At 46.5% G+C, this 19,740-nt stretch overlaps 1 protein-coding gene and 1 long non-coding RNA gene across 2 annotated transcripts in view; both read right to left on the bottom strand.

Annotated features, from left to right (window-relative positions):
- LOC122940401 (zinc finger protein 585A-like) overlaps positions 1 to 19,740 on the bottom strand; it is a 245,560-nt gene that overhangs the window by 27,179 nt on the left and 198,641 nt on the right. The gene's annotated exons all lie outside the window — the stretch shown is intronic.
- LOC122940456 lies at positions 12,691 to 19,672 on the bottom strand. Its single transcript, XR_006390279.1, has 3 exons — positions 19,623 to 19,672; positions 19,417 to 19,540; positions 12,691 to 12,725 (listed from the first exon to the last, which is right to left on the bottom strand). It is a non-coding gene; the product is annotated as an uncharacterized LOC122940456 (long non-coding RNA).

Raw genomic sequence — 19,740 nt, 5'->3', positions numbered from 1 at the left:
GTTTAGGTTGAAGTGCGGCATCTGACGTCATCTGCGCTTTCCCCACGTGATGGCGCGCTCCCCTTGCAAAGCTCTGCCCCATTCCAGACCTAGCCGAGATCACAGCGGTATCCTGGGCAACGCCCCCATGCGGCGTGCGGCGTGCTGTTCCGGCTGGTCTGCTTCCACAACAGCAGGGAAGGAAGACTATACAGCAGTGGGTGAAAATCAGGCCCCTCGATGTCAGGGACGAAATTCACACTGACCTCCCCAGCCCAGCTTTGGCATAAGCTGCAGGACGGCGGAGGAGATTGGTAAGCCAATCCTTACCCATGTAGAACATGTGGCACTCTTAAACTCATCCGTAGCCGTCATGTTGGATGAAATGGAAAAATGGCCTGGGCAGAAGAGCGAAAACTGGCCTGGGGTAGAAGGGGTTAAAGAAAGTGGCACAATTAAATGTCTCTCCACTTCTACAAGGTCCAGACTCTAAACCTTTTCTCTTCTAGTGTAATGGATAATGTAGAGATGATATCTTCAGCAGCATGATATGTTTAGGGACATACAGAAGACAAGGTGGAGTAGCTGGTGGGGAGGGAGCTCTCCAGAGGGATCTGATAAGTGATGCTGTAATCTTGTAGGTCACAGGATGTCAGCCACACAGAAGAGAGACAGCAAGCCTCAGACTGGAGGTCAGACTAGAGATCACATGACCAGGTATCCATAATCAAAGGTTCAAAATGTATGGATGCATCTGAGCAGCTCGAAAATTGTTGGCGAATTAGAATTATATGTGCTGCTGAAAATAATCCTATATAGCTTTTCCAGTAATCAACTTTCAATATTATCAGGGGCGTAGCTGTAAGGCAGGGGTGGGGAACCTCTGGCCTGCGGGACTATTTCATGTGGCCCCGGCCCCCTGCCAGTACATATTGGGAAAATGCCTGCGGGAGGCACAGGAAGGTAAGAACAGCGCATTGCTAGCTGTACTCACCTTTCCTGGTCTTCTTCCGGCCCACCGATGTGTCCTGACTAGGGATGAGCGAACTCGAACTGTATAGTTCGGGTTCGTACCGAATTTTGGGGTGTCCGTGACACGGACCCGAACCCGGACATTTTCGTAAAAGTCCAGGTTCGGGTTCGGTGTTCGTCGCTTTCTTGGCGCTTTTGTGACGCTTTCTTGGCGCTTTTTGAAAGGCTGCAAAGCAGCCAATCAACAAGCGTCATACTACTTGCCCCAAGAGGCCATCACAGCCATGCCTACTATTGGCATGGCTGTGATTGGCCAGAGCACCATGTGACCCAGCCTCTATTTAAGCTGGAGTCACATAGCGCCGCCCGTCACTCTGCTCTGATTAGCGTAGGGAGAGGTTGCGGCTGCGACAGTAGGGCGAGATTAGGCAGATTAACTCCTCCAAAGGACTTGATTAACTGATCGATCTGCAGCTGTGGATCATTGAGCTGCTGATCCTCAATTGCTCACTGTTTTTAGGCTGCCCAGACCGTTTGTCAGTCACATTTTTCTGGGGTGATCGGCGGCCATTTTGTGTCTTGTGGTGCGCCAGCACAAGCTGCGACCAAGTGCATTTAACCCTCAATGGTGTGGTTGTTTTTTGGCTAAAGCCTACATCAGGGTGAAGCTGTCACACCAAGTGCATTTAACCAGCAATAGTCTGTTCATTTTTTGGCCATATACAAAATCAGGGGCAAGCTGCGCCTGTCACCAAGTGCATTTAACCCTCAATGGTGTGGTTGTTTTTTGGCTAAAGCCTACATCAGGGTGAAGCTGTCACACCAAGTGCATTTAACCAGCAATAGTCTGTTCATTTTTTGGCCATATACAAAATCAGGGGCAAGCTGCGCCTGTCACCAAGTGCATTTAACCCTCAATGGTGTGGTTGTTTTTTGGCTAAAGCCTACATCAGGGTGAAGCTGTCACACCAAGTGCATTTAACCAGCAATAGTCTGTTCATTTTTTGGCCATATACAAAATCAGGGGCAAGCTGCGCCTGTCACCAAGTGCATTTAACCCTCAATGGTGTGGTTGTTTTTTGGCTAAAGCCTACATCAGGGTGAAGCTGTCACACCAAGTGCATTTAACCAGCAATAGTCTGTTCATTTTTTGGCCATATACAAAATCAGGGGCAAGCTGCGCCTGTCACCAAGTGCATTTAACCCTCAATGGTGTGGTTGTTTTCTGGCTAAAGCCTACATCAGGGTGAAGCTGTCACACCAAGTGCATTTAACCAGCAATAGTCTGTTTATTTTTTGGCCATATACTACATCAGGGGCAAGCTGCGCCCGTCACCAAGTGCATTTAACCCTCAGTAGTGTGGTTGGTCAAGCTGTGACACCAAGTGCATTTAACCAGCAATAGTCTGTTCATTTTTTGGCCATATACTACATCAGGGGCAAGCTGCGCCCGTCACCAAGTGCATTTAACCAGCAATAGTGTGGTTATTTTTTGGCCATATCCCAGTCTAATTCTGTCACTAAATCCATACCGGTCACCCAGCGCCTAAATACTAGGCCTCAAATTTATATCCCGCTAAATCTCTCGTTACCGCTGTCCTGTTGTAGCTGGGAAAGTTATTTAGTGTCCGTCAAAGCACATTTTTTGTTCTGGGTTGAAGTACAATTCCCAATTTAGCAATTTCATAATTTAGTGGTTTCTGCTATATCAGAGCTATTTGAAATCTATCCCTAAAAGGGTATATAATATTCAAGGTGCACATTGGGTCATTCAGAATAACTTCACACACACCCGCTACTGTGTATTTTCAAGTCTAATTCTGTCACTAAACCCATACCTGTCACCCAGCGCCTAAATACTAGGCCTCAAATTTATATCCTGCTAAATCTCTCGTTACCGCTGTCCTGTTGTAGCTGGGAAAGTTATTTAGTGTCCGTCAAAGCACATTTTTTGTTCTGGGTTGAAGTACAATTCCCAATTTAGCAATTTCATAATTTAGTGGTTTCTGCTATATCAGAGCTATTTGAAATCTATCCCTAAAAGGGTATATAATATTCAAGGTGCACATTGGGTCATTCAGAATAACTTCACACACACCCGCTACTGTGTATTTCCAAGTCTAATTCTGTCACTAAACCCATACCTGTCACCCAGCGCCTAAATACTAGGCCTCAAATTTATATCCTGCTAAATCTCTCGTTACCGCTGTCCTGTTGTAGCTGGGAAAGTTATTTAGTGTCCGTCAAAGCACATTTTTTGTTCTGGGTTGAAGTACAATTCCCAATTTAGCAATTTCATAATTTAGTGGTTTCTGCTATATCAGAGCTATTTGAAATCTATCCCTAAAAGGGTATATAATATTCAAGGTGCACATTGGGTCATTCAGAATAACTTCACACACACCCGCTACTGTGTATTTCCAAGTCTAATTCTGTCACTAAACCCATACCTGTCACCCAGCGCCTAAATACTAGGCCTCAAATTTATATCCTGCTAAATCTCTCGTTACCGCTGTCCTGTTGTAGCTGGGAAAGTTATTTAGTGTCCGTCAAAGCACATTTTTTGTTCTGGGTTGAAATACAATTCCCAATTTAGCAATTTCATAATTTAGTGGTTTCTGCTATATCAGAGCTATTTGAAATCTATCCCTAAAAGGGTATATAATATTCAAGGTGCACATTGGGTCATTCAGAATAACTTCACACACACCCGCTACTGTGTATTTCCAAGTCTAATTCTGTCACTAAACCCATACCTGTCACCCAGCGCCTAAATACTAGGCCTCAAATTTATATCCTGCTAAATCTCTCGTTACCGCTGTCCTGTTGTAGCTGGGAAAGTTATTTAGTGTCCGTCAAAGCACATTTTTTGTTCTGGGTTGAAATACAATTCCCAATTTAGCAATTTCATAATTTAGTGGTTTCTGCTATATCAGAGCTATTTGAAATCTATCCCTAAAAGGGTATATAATATTCAAGGTGCACATTGGGTCATTCAGAATAACTTCACACACACCCGCTACTGTGTATTTCCAAGTCTAATTCTGTCACTAAACCCATACCTGTCACCCAGCGCCTAAATACTAGGCCTCAAATTTATATCCTGCTAAATCTCTCGTTACCGCTGTCCTGTTGTAGCTGGGAAAGTTATTTAGTGTCCGTCAAAGCACATTTTTTGTTCTGGGTTGAAATACAATTCCCAATTTAGCAATTTCATAATTTAGTGGTTTCTGCTATATCAGAGCTATTTGAAATCTATCCCTAAAAGGGTAGATCATATTGAAGGTGCACATAGGGTCATTCAGAATAACTTCACACACACCCGCTACTGTGTATTTCCAAGTCTAATTCTGTCACTAAACCCATACCTGTCACCCAGCGCCTAAATACTAGGCCTCAAATTTATATCCCGCTAAATCTCTCGTTACCGCTGTCCTGTTGTAGCTGGGAAAGTTATTTAGTGTCCGTCAAAGCACATTTTTTGTTCTGGGTTGAAGTACAATTCCCAATTTAGCAATTTCATAATTTAGTGGTTTCTGCTATATCAGAGCTATTTGAAATCTATCCCTAAAAGGGTATATAATATTCAAGGTGCACATTGGGTCATTCAGAATAACTTCACACACACCCGCTACTGTGTATTTCCAAGTCTAATTCTGTCACTAAACCCATACCTGTCACCCAGCGCCTAAATACTAGGCCTCAAATTTATATCCTGCTAAATCTCTCGTTACCGCTGTCCTGTTGTAGCTGGGAAAGTTATTTAGTGTCCGTCAAAGCACATTTTTTGTTCTGGGTTGAAATACAATTCCCAATTTAGCAATTTCATAATTTAGTGGTTCCTGCTATATCAGAGCTATTTGAAATCTATCCCAAAAAGGGTATATAATATTCAAGGTGCACATAGGGTCATTCAGAATAACTTCACACACACCCGCTACTGTGTATTTCCAAGTCTAATTCTGTCACTAAACCCATACCTGTCACCCAGCGCCTAAATACTAGGCCTCAAATTTATATCCTGCTAAATCTCTCGTTACCGCTGTACTGTTGTTGCTGGGCAAGATATTTAGTGTCCGTCAAAGCACATTTTTTGTTCTGGGTTGAAATACAATTCCCAATTTAGCAATTTCATAATTTAGTGGTTCCTGCTATATCAGAGCTATTTGAAATCTATCCCAAAAAGGGTATATAATATTCAAGGTGCACATAGGGTCATTCAGAATAACTTCACACACACGCTTCTGTGCATTTCCAAGTCTAATTCTGTCACTAAATCCATACCGGTCACCCAGCGCCTAAATACTAGGCCTCAAATTTATATCCCGCTGAATTTGAATACAATACATTGGGCCAAATAATATATTTGTTGTTGTGGTGAACCATAACAATGAGAAAAACATCTAGTAAGGGACGCGGACGTGGACATGGTCGTGGTGGTGTTAGTGGACCCTCTGGTGCTGGGAGAGGACGTGGCCGTTCTGCCACATCCACACGTCCTAGTGTACCAACTACCTCAGGTCCCAGTAGCCGCCAGAATTTACAGCGATATATGGTGGGGCCCAATGCCGTTCTAAGGATGGTAAGGCCTGAGCAGGTACAGGCATTAGTCAATTGGGTGGCCGACAGTGGATCCAGCACGTTCACATTATCTCCCACCCAGTCTTCTGCAGAAAGCGCACAGATGGCGCCTGAAAACCAACCCCATCAGTCTGTCACATCACCCCCATGCATACCAGGGAAACTGTCTCAGCCTCAAGTTATGCAGCAGTCTCTTATGCTGTTTGAAGACTCCGCTGGCAGGGTTTCCCAAGGGCATCCACCTAGCCCTTCCCCAGCGGTGAAAGACATAGAATGCACTGACGCACAACCACTTATGTTTCCTGATGATGAGGACATGGGAATACCACCTCAGCATGTCTCTGATGATGACGAAACACAGGTGCCAACTGCTGCGTCTTTCTGCAGTGTGCAGACTGAACAGGAGGTCAGGGATCAAGACTGGGTGGAAGACGATGCAGGGGACGATGAGGTCCTAGACCCCACATGGAATGAAGGTCGTGCCACTGACTTTCACAGTTCGGAGGAAGAGGCAGTGGTGAGACCGAGCCAACAGCGTAGCAAAAGAGGGAGCAGTGGGCAAAAGCAGAACACCCGCCGCCAAGAGACTCCGCCTGCTACTGACCGCCGCCATCTGGGACCGAGCACCCCAAAGGCAGCTTCAAGGAGTTCCCTGGCATGGCACTTCTTCAAACAATGTGCTGACGACAAGACCCGAGTGGTTTGCACGCTGTGCCATCAGAGCCTGAAGCGAGGCATTAACGTTCTGAACCTGAGCACAACCTGCATGACCAGGCACCTGCATGCAAAGCATGAACTGCAGTGGAGTAAACACCTTAAAACCAAGGAAGTCACTCAGGCTCCCCCTGCTACCTCTTCTGCTGCTGCCGCCTCGGCCTATTCTGCTGCTGCCGCCTCGGCCTCTTCCTCCGCCTCTGGAGGAACGTTGGCACCTGCCGCCCAGCAAACAGGGGATGTACCACCAACACCACCACCACCACCTCCGTCACCAAGCGTCTCAACCATGTCACACGCCAGCGTTCAGCTCTCCATCTCACAAACATTTGATAGAAAGCGTAAATTCCCACCTAGCCACCCTCGATCCCTGGCCCTGAATGCCAGCATTTCTAAACTACTGGCCTATGAAATGCTGTCATTTAGGCTGGTGGACACAGACAGCTTCAAACAGCTCATGTCGCTTGCTGTCCCACAGTATGTTGTTCCCAGCCGGCACTACTTCTCCAAGAGAGCCGTGCCTTCCCTGCACAACCAAGTATCCGATAAAATCAAGTGTGCACTGCGCAACGCCATCTGTAGCAAGGTCCACCTAACCACAGATACGTGGACCAGTAAGCACGGCCAGGGACGCTATATCTCCCTAACTGCACACTGGGTAAATGTAGTGGCAGCTGGGCCCCAGGCGGAGAGCTGTTTGGCGCACGTCCTTCCGCCGCCAAGGATCGCAGGGCAACATTCTTTGCCTCCTGTTGCCACCTCCTCCTTCTCGGCTTCCTCCTCCTCTTCTTCCACCTGCTCATCCAGTCAGCCACACACCTTCACCACCAACTTCAGCACAGCCCGGGGTAAACGTCAGCAGGCCATTCTGAAACTCATATGTTTGGGGGACAGGCCCCACACCGCACAGGAGTTGTGGCGGGGTATTGAACAACAGACCGACGAGTGGTTGCTGCCGGTGAGCCTCAAGCCCGGCCTGGTGGTGTGTGATAATGGGCGAAATCTCGTTGCAGCTCTGGGACTAGCCAATTTGACGCACATCCCTTGCTTGGCGCATGTGCTGAATTTGGTGGTGCAGAAGTTCATTCACAACTACCCCGACATGTCAGAGCTGCTGCATAAAGTGCGGGCCGTCTGTTCGCGCTTCCGGCGTTCACATCCTGCCGCTGCTCGCCTGTCTGCGCTACAGCGTAACTTCGGCCTTCCCGCTCACCGCCTCATATGCGACGTGCCCACCAGGTGGAACTCCACCTTGCACATGCTGGACAGACTGTGCGAGCAGCAGCAGGCCATAGTGGAGTTTCAGCTGCAGCACGCACGGGTCAGTCGCACTACAGAACAGCACCACTTCACCACCAATGACTGGGCCTCCATGCGAGACCTGTGTGCCCTGTTGCGCTGTTTCGAGTACTCCACCAACATGGCCAGTGGCGATGACACCGTTATCAGCGTTACAATACCACTTCTATGTCTCCTTGAGAAAACACTTAGGGCGATGATGGAAGAGGAGGTGGCCCAGGAGGAGGAGGAGGAGGAGGAGGAAGAGGGGTCATTTTTAGCACTTTCAGGCCAGTCTCTTCGAAGTGACTCAGAGGGAGGTTTTTGGCAACAGCAGAGGCCAGGTACAAATGTGGCCAGCCAGGGCCCACTACTGGAGGACGAGGAGGACGAGGATGAGGAGGAGGTGGAGGAGGATGAGGATGAAGCATGGTCACAGCGGGGTGGCACCCAACGCAGCTCGGGTCCATCACTGGTGCGTGGCTGGGGGGAAAGGCAGGACGATGACGATACGCCTCCCACAGAGGACAGCTTGTCCTTACCCCTGGGCAGCCTGGCACACATGAGCGACTACATGCTGCAGTGCCTGCGCAACGACAGCAGAGTTGCCCACATTTTAACCTGTGCGGACTACTGGGTTGCCACCCTGCTGGATCCACGCTACAAAGACAATGTGCCCACCTTACTTCCTGCACTGGAGCGTGATAGGAAGATGCGCGAGTACAAGCGCACGTTGGTAGACGCGCTACTGAGAGCATTCCCAAATGTCACAGGGGAACAAGTGGAAGCCCAAGGCCAAGGCAGAGGAGGAGCAAGAGGTCGCCAAGGCAGCTGTGTCACGGCCAGCTCCTCTGAGGGCAGGGTTAGCATGGCAGAGATGTGGAAAACTTTTGTCAACACGCCACAGCTAACTGCACCACCACCTGATACGCAACGTGTTAGCAGGAGGCAACATTTCACTAACATGGTGGAACAGTACGTGTGCACACCCCTCCACGTACTGACTGATGGTTCGGCCCCATTCAACTTCTGGGTCTCTAAATTGTCCACGTGGCCAGAGCTAGCCTTTTATGCCTTGGAGGTGCTGGCCTGCCCGGCAGCCAGCGTTTTGTCTGAACGTGTATTCAGCACGGCAGGGGGCGTCATTACAGACAAACGCAGCCGCCTGTCTACAGCCAATGTGGACAAGCTGACGTTCATAAAAATGAACCAGGCATGGATCCCACAGGACCTGTCCGTCCCTTGTCCAGATTAGACATTAACTACCTCCCCATAACCATATATTATTGGACTCCAGGGCACTTCCTCATTCAATCCTATTTTTATTTTCATTTTACCATTATATTGCAAGGCTACCCAAAGTTGAATGAACCTCTCCTCTGCCTGTGTGCTAGGCCTAAATATATGCCAATGGATTGTTGCAGTGGTGGCTGACGTGAAGCCTCATTCTCTGCTATGACATGCAGACTGATTCTCTGGTGACATGAAGCCAGATTGTCTGTTACGGGACCTCTCTCCTCTGCCTGGGTGCTGGGCCTGAATTTATGACAATGGACTGTTGCAGTGGTGGCTGACGTGAAGCCTGATTCTCTGCTATGACATGCAGACTGATTCTCTGCTGACATGAAGCCAGATCCTCTGTTACGGGACCTCTCTCCTCTGCCTGGGTGCTGGGCCTAAATTTATGAAAATGGACTGTTGCAGTGGTGGGTGACGTGAAGCCTCATTCTCTGCTATGACATGCAGACTGATTCTCTGCTGACATGAAGCCAGATTGTCTGTTACGGGACCTCTCTCCTCTGCCTGGGTGCTGGGCCTAAATATCTGACAATGGACTGTTGCATTGGTGGCTGACGTGAAGCCTGATTCTCTGCTATGATATGAAGACTGATTCTCTGCTGACATGAAGCCAGATTGTCTGTTACGGGACCTCTCTCCTCTGCCTGTGTGCTAGGCCTAAATATATGCCAATGGATTGTTGCAGTGGTGGCTGACGTGAAGCCTGATTCTCTGCTATGACATGCAGACTGATTCTCGGGTGACATGAAGCCAGATCCTCTGTTACGGGACCTCTCTCCTCTGCCTGGGTGCTGGGCCTAAATTTATGAAAATGGACTGTTGCAGTGGTGGGTGACGTGAAGCCTGATTCTCTGCTATGACATGAAGACTGATTCTCTGCTGACATGAAGCCAGATCCTCTGTTACGGGACCTCTCTCCTCTGCCTGGGTGCTGGGCCTAAATATCTGACAATGGACTGTTGCATTGGTGGCTGACGTGAAGCCTGATTCTCTGCTATGATATGAAGACTGATTCTCTGCTGACATGAAGCCAGATTGTCTGTTACGGGACCTCTCTCCTCTGCCTGTGTGCTAGGCCTAAATATATGCCAATGGATTGTTGCAGTGGTGGCTGACGTGAAGCCTGATTCTCTGCTATGACATGCAGACTGATTCTCTGGTGACATGAAGCCAGATCCTCTGTTACGGGACCTCTCTCCTCTGCCTGGGTGCTGGGCCTAAATTTATGAAAATGGACTGTTGCAGTGGTGGGTGACGTGAAGCCTGATTCTCTGCTATGACATGCAGACTGATTCTCTGGTGACATGAAGCCAGATCCTCTGTTACGGGACCTCTCTCCTCTGCCTGGGTGCTGGGCCTAAATTTATGAAAATGGACTGTTGCAGTGGTGGGTGACGTGAAGCCTCATTCTCTGCTATGACATGCAGACTGATTCTCTGCTGACATGAAGCCAGATTGTCTGTTACGGGACCTCTCTCCTCTGCCTGGGTGCTGGGCCTGAATTTATGACAATGGACTGTTGCAGTGGTGGCTGACGTGAAGCCTGATTCTCTGCTATGATATGAAGACTGATTCTCTGCTGACATGAAGCCAGATTGTCTGTTACGGGACCTCTCTCCTCTGCCTGGGTGCCGGGGCCTAAATATCTGAGAATGGACTGTTCCAGTGGTGGGTAACGGGAAGCCAGATTCTCTGCTATGATATGAAGACTGATTCTCTGCTGACATGAAGCCAGATTGTCTGTTACGGGACCTCTCTCCTCTGCCTGGGTGCTGGGCCTAAATTTATGAAAATGGACTCTTACAGTGGTGGGTGACGTGAAGCCTGATTCTCTGCTATGACATGAAGACTGATTCTCTGCTGACATGAAGCCAGATTGTCTGTTACGGGACCTCTCTCCTCTGCCTGGGTGCCGGGGCCTAAATATCTGAGAATGGACTGTTCCAGTGGTGGGTGACGGGAAGCCAGATTCTCTGCTATGGAACCTCTCTCCAATTGATTTTGGTTAATTTTTATTTATTTAATTTTTATTTTAATTAATTTCCCTATCCACATTTGTTTGCAGGGGATTTACCTACATGTTGCTGCCTTTTGCAGCCCTCTAGCCCTTTCCTGGGCTGTTTTACAGCCGTTTTAGTGCCGAAAAGTTCGGGTCCCCATTGACTTCAATGGGGTTCGGGTTCGGGACGAAGTTCGGATCGGGTTCGGATCCCGAACCCGAACATTTCCGGGATGTTCGGCCGAACTTCTCGAACCCGAACATCCAGGTGTTCGCTCAACTCTAGTCCTGACATGTACAGTGTCAGATCGTAGGGCATGTAGATGCGCACTATGACCAGGTCACAGTACAGCGTGGCGGGAAGAAGACCAGGGAGGGTAAGTGAATCTTCCCAGTGGCAGCGCCTTCCGGAGCTGGAGAGGCAATTGTATTATTTTATTTATTTTAAATGTCTGATCTGAGGTCTGATTAGGGTCTGATCTGAGACTGGGAGGTCTGATATGAGGCTGGGGGTCTGAAGAGGGTCTGATCTGAGGCTGATGTAGGCTGGGGGGTCTGATAGGAGGGTGATTTGAAGTTGATGGTGGTGGGGACAGATCTGAGGCTGAGAAAGCGATAAAGGCAGGGACATTTGTGAAGAAAGAGCCAGGGACAGTGGCAGGGAGAGTGAAAGCTGGGTGAACCCCTCTCTGGACCCCTCTGGGTTTAGCTTGGTGGCCATTAATGCCAAATAAAGAACTAAATATATAACATTCTGAACTTAAAAATGACACTGCTGTGGTCAAAATGGCACCGGTACTATTTGTAATATATTGCACAGGCGCCATTTTGTGCTGCAAATATACAGAGCTCTACATTTTCTGTAACTTACCCCTAAGTCAGTTATATGTTTGACCAAATATAGCCTTCAAATGTTTAAGTTGAGAATTTAGTTTTGCCCCTGAACAATGTTACATATATCCAAATGGCCCTCGGCAGCAAAAAGGTTCCCCACCCCTGCTGTAAGGGGTACAGTCGCTACTGGGCCTAGGAGCCTGAGGGGGCCCAAAGACCCTTGTGCCACATAAGACACCGGTACTATACAAAGTTCATACAGGTTAAGTTACATATCTGGCTGGAGGGAAGGGGTAAGGTCAAGAATTTGGCTTGGGGCAGGGGATGCAGTTTCAATTTTCGTCTCAGGCTGCACGAAGGCTAGGTGCTTCCCTGCCCCTGGCCACAAAGCACTGAGGGAAGGGGGTCCAAGCTGAACTCTTGCACCAGGACACATGAGCCTTTAGCTACACCCCTGAATATTATATGATACTATATGCAAGTAAGGAGGATGACTTGCATCTACATGTGCTAGAATAGAGTCCGTGGTATGATCTTGGTACTGCCATTCTGACCGTAAGGAGACACCAGGAGACTACACCCTAGACTACAAAAACCTTTGAAGATAATTATGCATTTATCTCCTGATGTTCAAGTTCAATCTGACAATCCAAACACAACTTTGGTTGACCATTTGTAGTATTGCATGGTCCCGGCCTAAGACCTCTCAGAAAATTGTTGTGCCACTCTTGTGCGACCACAAAAGATCTGCAGCAGTTGACAGAGGAGGCCATCTTAAAAGTCTATACAGGCAGAAAATAGTGAGAAGAACCAGACAACATGTAACGTCTATGGTCAGCTGTAATCCTGCCATCTCCATCTTTCTCATTATACAAGGATAAATGATATAATACTGGTGGATAAAACAAGACTGAACACAAGATCTTCATAGCCTTCTACAGATCATAGGGGACATTTCATGGGACCTTATCTCCATCTACCTGATCATCCTGTGGGACATTGTGACATTCTTCTGACCCATCCTGTAGAAGAAGAGGACATCTCTCCGGTGTTGTTATCTCTTCCTTAACTGTAGGAAACACATCCAGTGACTGAATTCATTCCTTACATACAGATAATGAGAGGACGTGTGTATTTAGTCATGTCTATTACCTGGTGATATGAGAGGCCGGTGATTCTCCATCATGATATCTTTATATCCATCTACCTGATCCTCTAGTGGGACATTGTGATGTTCTTCTGAATTATCCTGTGGAAGAAGAGGACTGGGACATCTCTCGGGGGTTCTTCTCTCTTTCTTAACTGTAGGTGTTGCAGAATCAGGATTAGATCGAATGGTCAGCCATGTTGTCTTAGGTATACATCTTGGGGCACATTTATTAAGACCTGTGTTTTAGGCACAGCTCTTAAAGCCCTAAGCTGGCGGTGGTTCCGCAAAAGTTATTAAGAGGCGCAGGCCTCTCCACAACTTCAGGGTTTCCAGCACCAGTTCTATATGTAAGACAGCTTCCAAGTTATCTTACATGTAGACCCTTTTCTACACCCGATACATTTGTAGAAAATGGTAAATGAGACAGACCTGCCGGCCCGTTCCCTTCCCTGCCCACTGCACAACGACAATTGTAGAGCTGTCGCCCACCATTGCACCGACATCTGCACCTGAAATACGTCTAATTTAGGCTCATTTCATAACAGTAAAGGACCCTCTTGTGTTTACACCTCAAAAAGGAGCTTAGCTAAAGGGTTACGGTAATCACCATTTTGAAGTGAATACTGAGTACTTTTAGTACTAACTACTTTTGCTGAGAAAATAGAGGCCTTTAACCACCTCAGCCCCACTAGCTGAAACCCCCTTAATGACCAGGCCACTTTTTACACTTCTGCACTACACTACTTTCACCGTTTATTGCTCGGTCATGCAACTTATGACCCAAATGAATTTTGCCTCCTTTTCTTCTCACTAATAGAGCTTTCATTTGGTGGTATTTCATTGCTGCTGACATTTTTACTTTTTTTGTTATTAATCGAAATTTAACGATTTTTTTGCAAAAAAATGACATTTTTCACTTTCAGTTGTAAAATTTTTCCCAAAAAAAGGCATCCATATATAAATTTTTCGCAAAATTTATTGTTCTACATGTCTTTGATAAAAAAAAAATTTGGGGTAAAAAAAAAAATTGTTTGGGTAAAAGTTATAGCGTTTACAAACTATGGTACAAAAATGTGAATTTCCACTTTTTGAAGCAGCTCTGACTTTCTGAGCACCTGTCATGTTTCCTGAGGTTCGCTGATGGGCATAGTGAGTTCATAGAACTTTTAATTTTTTTGTCACAAGTTAGCGGAAAATGATTATTTTTATTTTTTTCTTACAAAGTCTCATATTCCACTAACTTGCGACAAAAAAGAACAAATTCTAGGAATTCGCCATGCCGCTCACGGAATACCTTGGGGTGTCTTCTTTCCAAAATGGAGTCACTTGTGGGGTAGTTATACTGCCCTGGCATTTTAGGGGCCCAGATGCGTGAGAAGTAGTTTGCAATCAAAATCTGTAAAAAATGACCGGTGAAATCCAAAAGGTGCTCTTTGGAATGTGTGCCCCTTTGCCCACCTAGACTGCAATAAAGTGTCACACATCTGGTATCGCCGTACTCAGGAGAAGTTGGGGAATGTGTTTTGGGGTGTCATTTTACATATACCCATGCTGGGTGAGAGAAATATCTTGGCAAAAGACAACATTTCCCATTTTTTTATACAAAGTTGGCATTTGAACAAGATATTTCTCTCACCCAGCATGGGTATATGTAAAATGACACCCCAAAACACATTTCCCAACTTCTCCTGAGTACGGCGATACCACATATGTGACACTTTTTTGCAGCCAAGGTGGGCAAAGGGGCACACATTCCAAAGAGCACCTTTCGGATTTCACAGGCCATTTTTTACACATTTTGATTGCAAACTACTTCTCACGCATTAGGGCCCCTAAAATGCCAGGGCAGTATAACTACCCCACAAGTGACCCCATTTTGGAAAGAAGACACCCCAAGGTATTCTGTGAGGGGCATGGCGAGTTCCTAGAATTTTGTATTTTTTGTCACAAGTTAGCGGAAAATGATGATTATTTTTTTTTTCCTTACAAAGTCTCATCTTCCACTAACTTGCGACAAAAAATAACAAATTCTAGGAACTCGCCATGCCCCTCACGGAATACCTTGGGGTGTCTTCTTTCCAAAATGTGGTCACTTGTGGGGTAGTTATACTGCCCTGGCATTTTAGGGGCCCATATGCGTGAGAAGTAGTTTGCAATCAAAATCTGTAAAAAATGACCGCTGAAATCCGAAAGGTGCTCTTTGGAATGTGGGCCCATTTGCCCACCTAGGCTGCAAAAAAGTGTCACACATCTGGTATCGCCGTACTCAGGAGAAGTTGGGGGTGTTTTGGGGTGTCATTTTACATATACCCATGCTGGGTGAGAGAAATATCTTGGTCAAATGCCAACTCTGTATTAAAAAAAATGGGAAATGTTGTCTTTTGCCAAGATATTTCTCTCACCCAGCATGGGTATATGTAAAATGACACCCCAAAACACATTCCCCAACTTCTCCTGAGTACGGCGATACCACCGTTAGACCCATGTTGAGGAGAAGGCCCAGAAAAATTTTAATTTCGGAAACTTGGACTGGTTTCCACCGGAAAGGCTGGGCATAAAAGCTTCCCGGGTTGTCGGTTATAAATTGTGTGGCATACCGATTTGTTTCTGCCACAACTAAGTCCAAGAGCTCCGCAGTCAAGAACAGCTCAAAAAATCCCAGGGCCGAACCGATCTGAGCTGTCTCAACCCGAACAGGTGTGGCTGAAGTTGGGGACTGCCAATCAGGGTTTGCCAGCACCTCAGGGATTCTAGGGGGTCTACGGGACCGTCTTTGCGGTGGCTGCGACGGGGTAACTAATGTACGTGCCACCGTACCAGCTTCAACTGCCCTTCTGGTGCTCGCCACTTCACCATGTTGTACGGCAGTGCTGGTACTAGGTCCAGGATGGGCTGCGCTGCTGGTGTATGCCTCACCACGTAATCCGACAGCACCAGCCCCACTCTGCTGCCCTTGAAGCGGATCCTGCGCAACCTGTGGTCTAGCAACACGGGGCCGGGTACGCCTGGTGCTATCAGGGACCTCAACCTCCTCGTCCGAACTTTGAGTCAGACTGCCACTGCTTTGTACAGGTTCATATTCTGACCCGCTAGATTCATCAGATGAGGGTTCCCATTCCTCATCCGACTGGGTCAGAAGCCTGTAGGCCTCTTCAGAAGAATACCCCGTTTGACATTTGGGCAACTAAATTTAGGGGTATTCCCTGAGACTACCCAAGAAAAAAAGCAAGCCTGTCTTACAAATGGGAGGCTAGCGAAGTACCGAAGGCCACTGCGGTTGATAAAAAATATCAAAACTGATTTTTCTATCGCCGCAGCGCTTGTGGGGCGGGCGTGGGTGAACGCACGTGTGGGCGACCGATTAGGCCTGATCGGGCAAACACTGCATTTTGGGTGGAGGGCGAACTAAGGTGACACTAATACCATTATAGATCTGACTGATCAGTTCTGATCACTTACAGATACTATAAAAGTACAAATGCTGATTAGCGATACGCTAATCAGCGAATAAGTGACTGCGGTGCGGTGGGCGCTAACCGATCGCTAACCAAGGGGCCTAAACTATCCCTAAAACCTAACAGTCAATACCAGTGAAAAAAAAAAAAGTGACAGTTTACACTGATCACTTTTTTCCCTTTCACTAGTGATTGACAGGGGCAAGGAGGGGTGATCAAGGGGTTAATTGGGGTGCAGGGGGGTGATCTGGGGCTAAAGTGTGCTGTTTGATGTACTCACTGTGAAGCCTGCTCCTCTGCTGGAACCAACCGACCAAAAGGACCAGCAGAGGAGCAGGGAAGCCATTTAAAACATCATATTTACTAATATGATGTGTTATATGGCTTCTGATTCGACATTTTAAAAAATCGCCAGCCCGCCAGCCACGATCATTGGCTGGCAGGCTGGTGACGAAATTGTTCTTGTTCATTTGCCGGCCCGCGATGCGCATGCGCGGGCCGGCTCAGTCCGAAATCTCGCGTCTCGCGAGATGATGCACGGATGTGTCCAGGAGGAATAAATCAACCGCCTCCCGGACGCATCCGTGCGTTACATGGTCGGGAGGTGGTTAAGTAATCGAGTAAAGATGTTATGATGGAATGGTGACCATTAGAAAGTAGATAATATTTGCACTAGAAGAGGAAGCCTTGGCCAAGATAAATGTATTTGTCTATTAAAACTAACTATTTACATGTTTATGATCAGGATCGATCCTTGGTGTTGGACCGGTGATAAATGAAAAGAGCCGTTCTTGGCTTTATGGACCATGGGGCTCTTTGGAAAGAACAATGGAGATTGGTACTTGAATTGGAGAGGATTATTGGAAGTATTTATGTAACAAGAGATCGTGATAAGGAACTTTTATCCAATTAGCAGTTGTTGTCGGTGTAACTTGTGTAGATCTATGGTTACGTATGATAATGATGGAATCTGTGTGTAAAACACTGAAGTCTACGTACAGCAACACACTGCGGAAAACTGGAATTACAATATGAATTATTCCTTTGTTCTCTGAGGTATAAAGGACGGTGTCCAGGACTTAGAACACAGTGCTGCCTTTTACTGTAATTTACTTCCATTTGCCTCTTGTGCCATAATCTGCCTACATTTTACATTGATTTCAATGGTGTCTTGCTGCTCTTAAGATTTCAATCAGAGATTTTGAGCCAAAACCAGGTGAGACACTAAACACAGAACAGGTACAGAGTTTCCTCTATATCTTATGTCTGTGGAGGCTCAAATCCTGGTTTTGGCTCACAATCACTGATGGAAATCACTGACAAAACACTGATGTGTGAATGAGGCTTAAACTAAAGAATCTTCTGAAGAAGTTGATTCAAGAAGTTTTGTGTTGTTGTGGCCAATTTCGAACAGTAGGAAACACATACAGTGACTGAATTCATTCCTTACATACAAATATTGAGAGGACGTGTGTACAGGTCCTTCTAAAAAAATTAGCATATTGTGATAAAGTTCATTATTTTTGGTAATGTACTGATAAACATTAGACTTTCATATATTTTAGAAATTTGGGTTTTCATGAGCTGTATGCCAAAATCATCAATATTAAAACAATAAAAGGCTTGAACTACTTCAGTTGTGTGTAATGAATCTAAAATATATGAAAGTCTAATGTTTATCAGTACATTACAGAAAATAATTAACTTTATCACAATATGCTAATTTTTTTAGAATGACCTGTATTTAGTCATGTCTATTACCTGGTGATGTGAGGGGCCGGTGATCCTCCATCATGACGTCCTTGAACAGATCTTTGTGTCCTTCTAAATACTCCCACTCTTCCATGGAGAAATAGACGGTGACATCCTGACACCTTATAGGAACCTGACAACACAATGATACAGTCATCACCCAGATCCCTTCATAGCGTTCCTGTATAATGTCCCAGCATTCCCAGCAGTGTCACCTCTCCAGTCAGCAGCTCAATCATCTTGTTGGTGAGTTCTAGGATCTTCTCTCTATTGATTTCCTCATACATCAGGAGGTGAGGTGGAGGCTCCATGATTGGGCTCAGGGTTCTTCCCCATCCTTCAGACACAGGGACCTGACAGCACTCACTAGAGGTCTTCTTCACTACTGTGTAGTCCTGGTTATGGAGAGACACAGTAATAACTATCACTCCATACATCTCCAGAGTCCCTCACCTCTCCAGTCATGTCCATCTGTTAGTAACATAGACAAGATGATGTAATGTGACATCATCAGAATCTCTCACCTCTCCAGTAAGCCGGAAGAGGATCTCTAGGGTGTCTACGTAGAGCGACACACTGCGGAAAACTGGAATTAAAATATTAATTATTCCTTTGTTCTCTGAGGTATAAAGGACGGTGTCCAGGACTTATAACAGAGCGCTGCCTTTTACCACGGCTGTAATTCACTTCCATTTACCTCTTATGCCATAATCTGCCTACATTTTACATTGACTTCAATGATGTCTTTCTGCTCTTCAGATTTCCATCAGAGATTTTAAGCCAAAACCAGGTGAGACTCTAAACACAGAACAGGTACAGAGTTTCCCCTATACCTTATGTCTGTGGAGGCTCAAATCCTGGTTCCGGCTCACAATCACTGATGGAAATCACTGACAAAACACTGATGTGTGAATAAGGCTTAGGCCTCATGCACACAACCGATTTTCGGGTCTTCATCCGAGCCGCAGCTTTTGCGGCTCGGGTGCGGACCCATTCACTTCAATGGGGCCGCAAAAGATGCGGACAGCACTCCGTGTGCTGTCCGCATCCGTTGCTCTGTTCCGAGGCCCCGCAAAAAAACATATAGTATGTCCTATTCTTGTCCGTTTTGCGGACAAGAATAGGCATTTCTACAATGGGCTGCCCGTTCCGCTCCGCAAATTAGGGAAGGCACACGGGCGGCTTCCTTTTTTTTAAAATGTGGATCCGTGGTTTGCGGACCGCAAAAAACAGCGCGGTCGTGTGCATGAGGCCTTAAACAAAAGAATCTTCTGAAGAAGAAGTTGCTTCAAGAAGTTTTGTGTTGTGGCCAATTTCCAACAGTAGGAAACACATCCAGTGACTGAACTCATCCCTTACATACAGATAATGAGAGGACGTGTGCATTTAATCATGTCTACTACCTGGTAATGTGAGGGGCCGGTGATCCCCCATCATGACGTCCGTGTACAGATCTTTGTGTCCTTCTAAATACTCCCACTCCTCCATGGAGAAATAGACGGTGACATCCTGACACCTTATAGGAATCTGACAACACAATGATACAGTCATCACCCAGATCCCTTCATAGCGTTCCTGTATAATGTCCCAGCATTCCCAGCAGTGTCACCTCTCCAGTCAGCAGCTCAATCATCTTGTTGGTGAGTTCTAGGATCTTCTCTCTATTGATTTCCTCATGTATCAGGGGGTGAGGTGGAGGCTCCATGATTGGGCTCAGGGTTCTTCCC

The sequence above is a fragment of the Bufo gargarizans genome, chromosome 6, assembly GCF_014858855.1.
Source record: "Bufo gargarizans isolate SCDJY-AF-19 chromosome 6, ASM1485885v1, whole genome shotgun sequence".
Classification (NCBI taxonomy): Eukaryota; Metazoa; Chordata; class Amphibia; order Anura; family Bufonidae; genus Bufo; species Bufo gargarizans.
The sequence above is the reverse complement of the archived record's forward strand: the minus strand, read 5'-3'. Positions and strand labels throughout refer to the sequence as shown.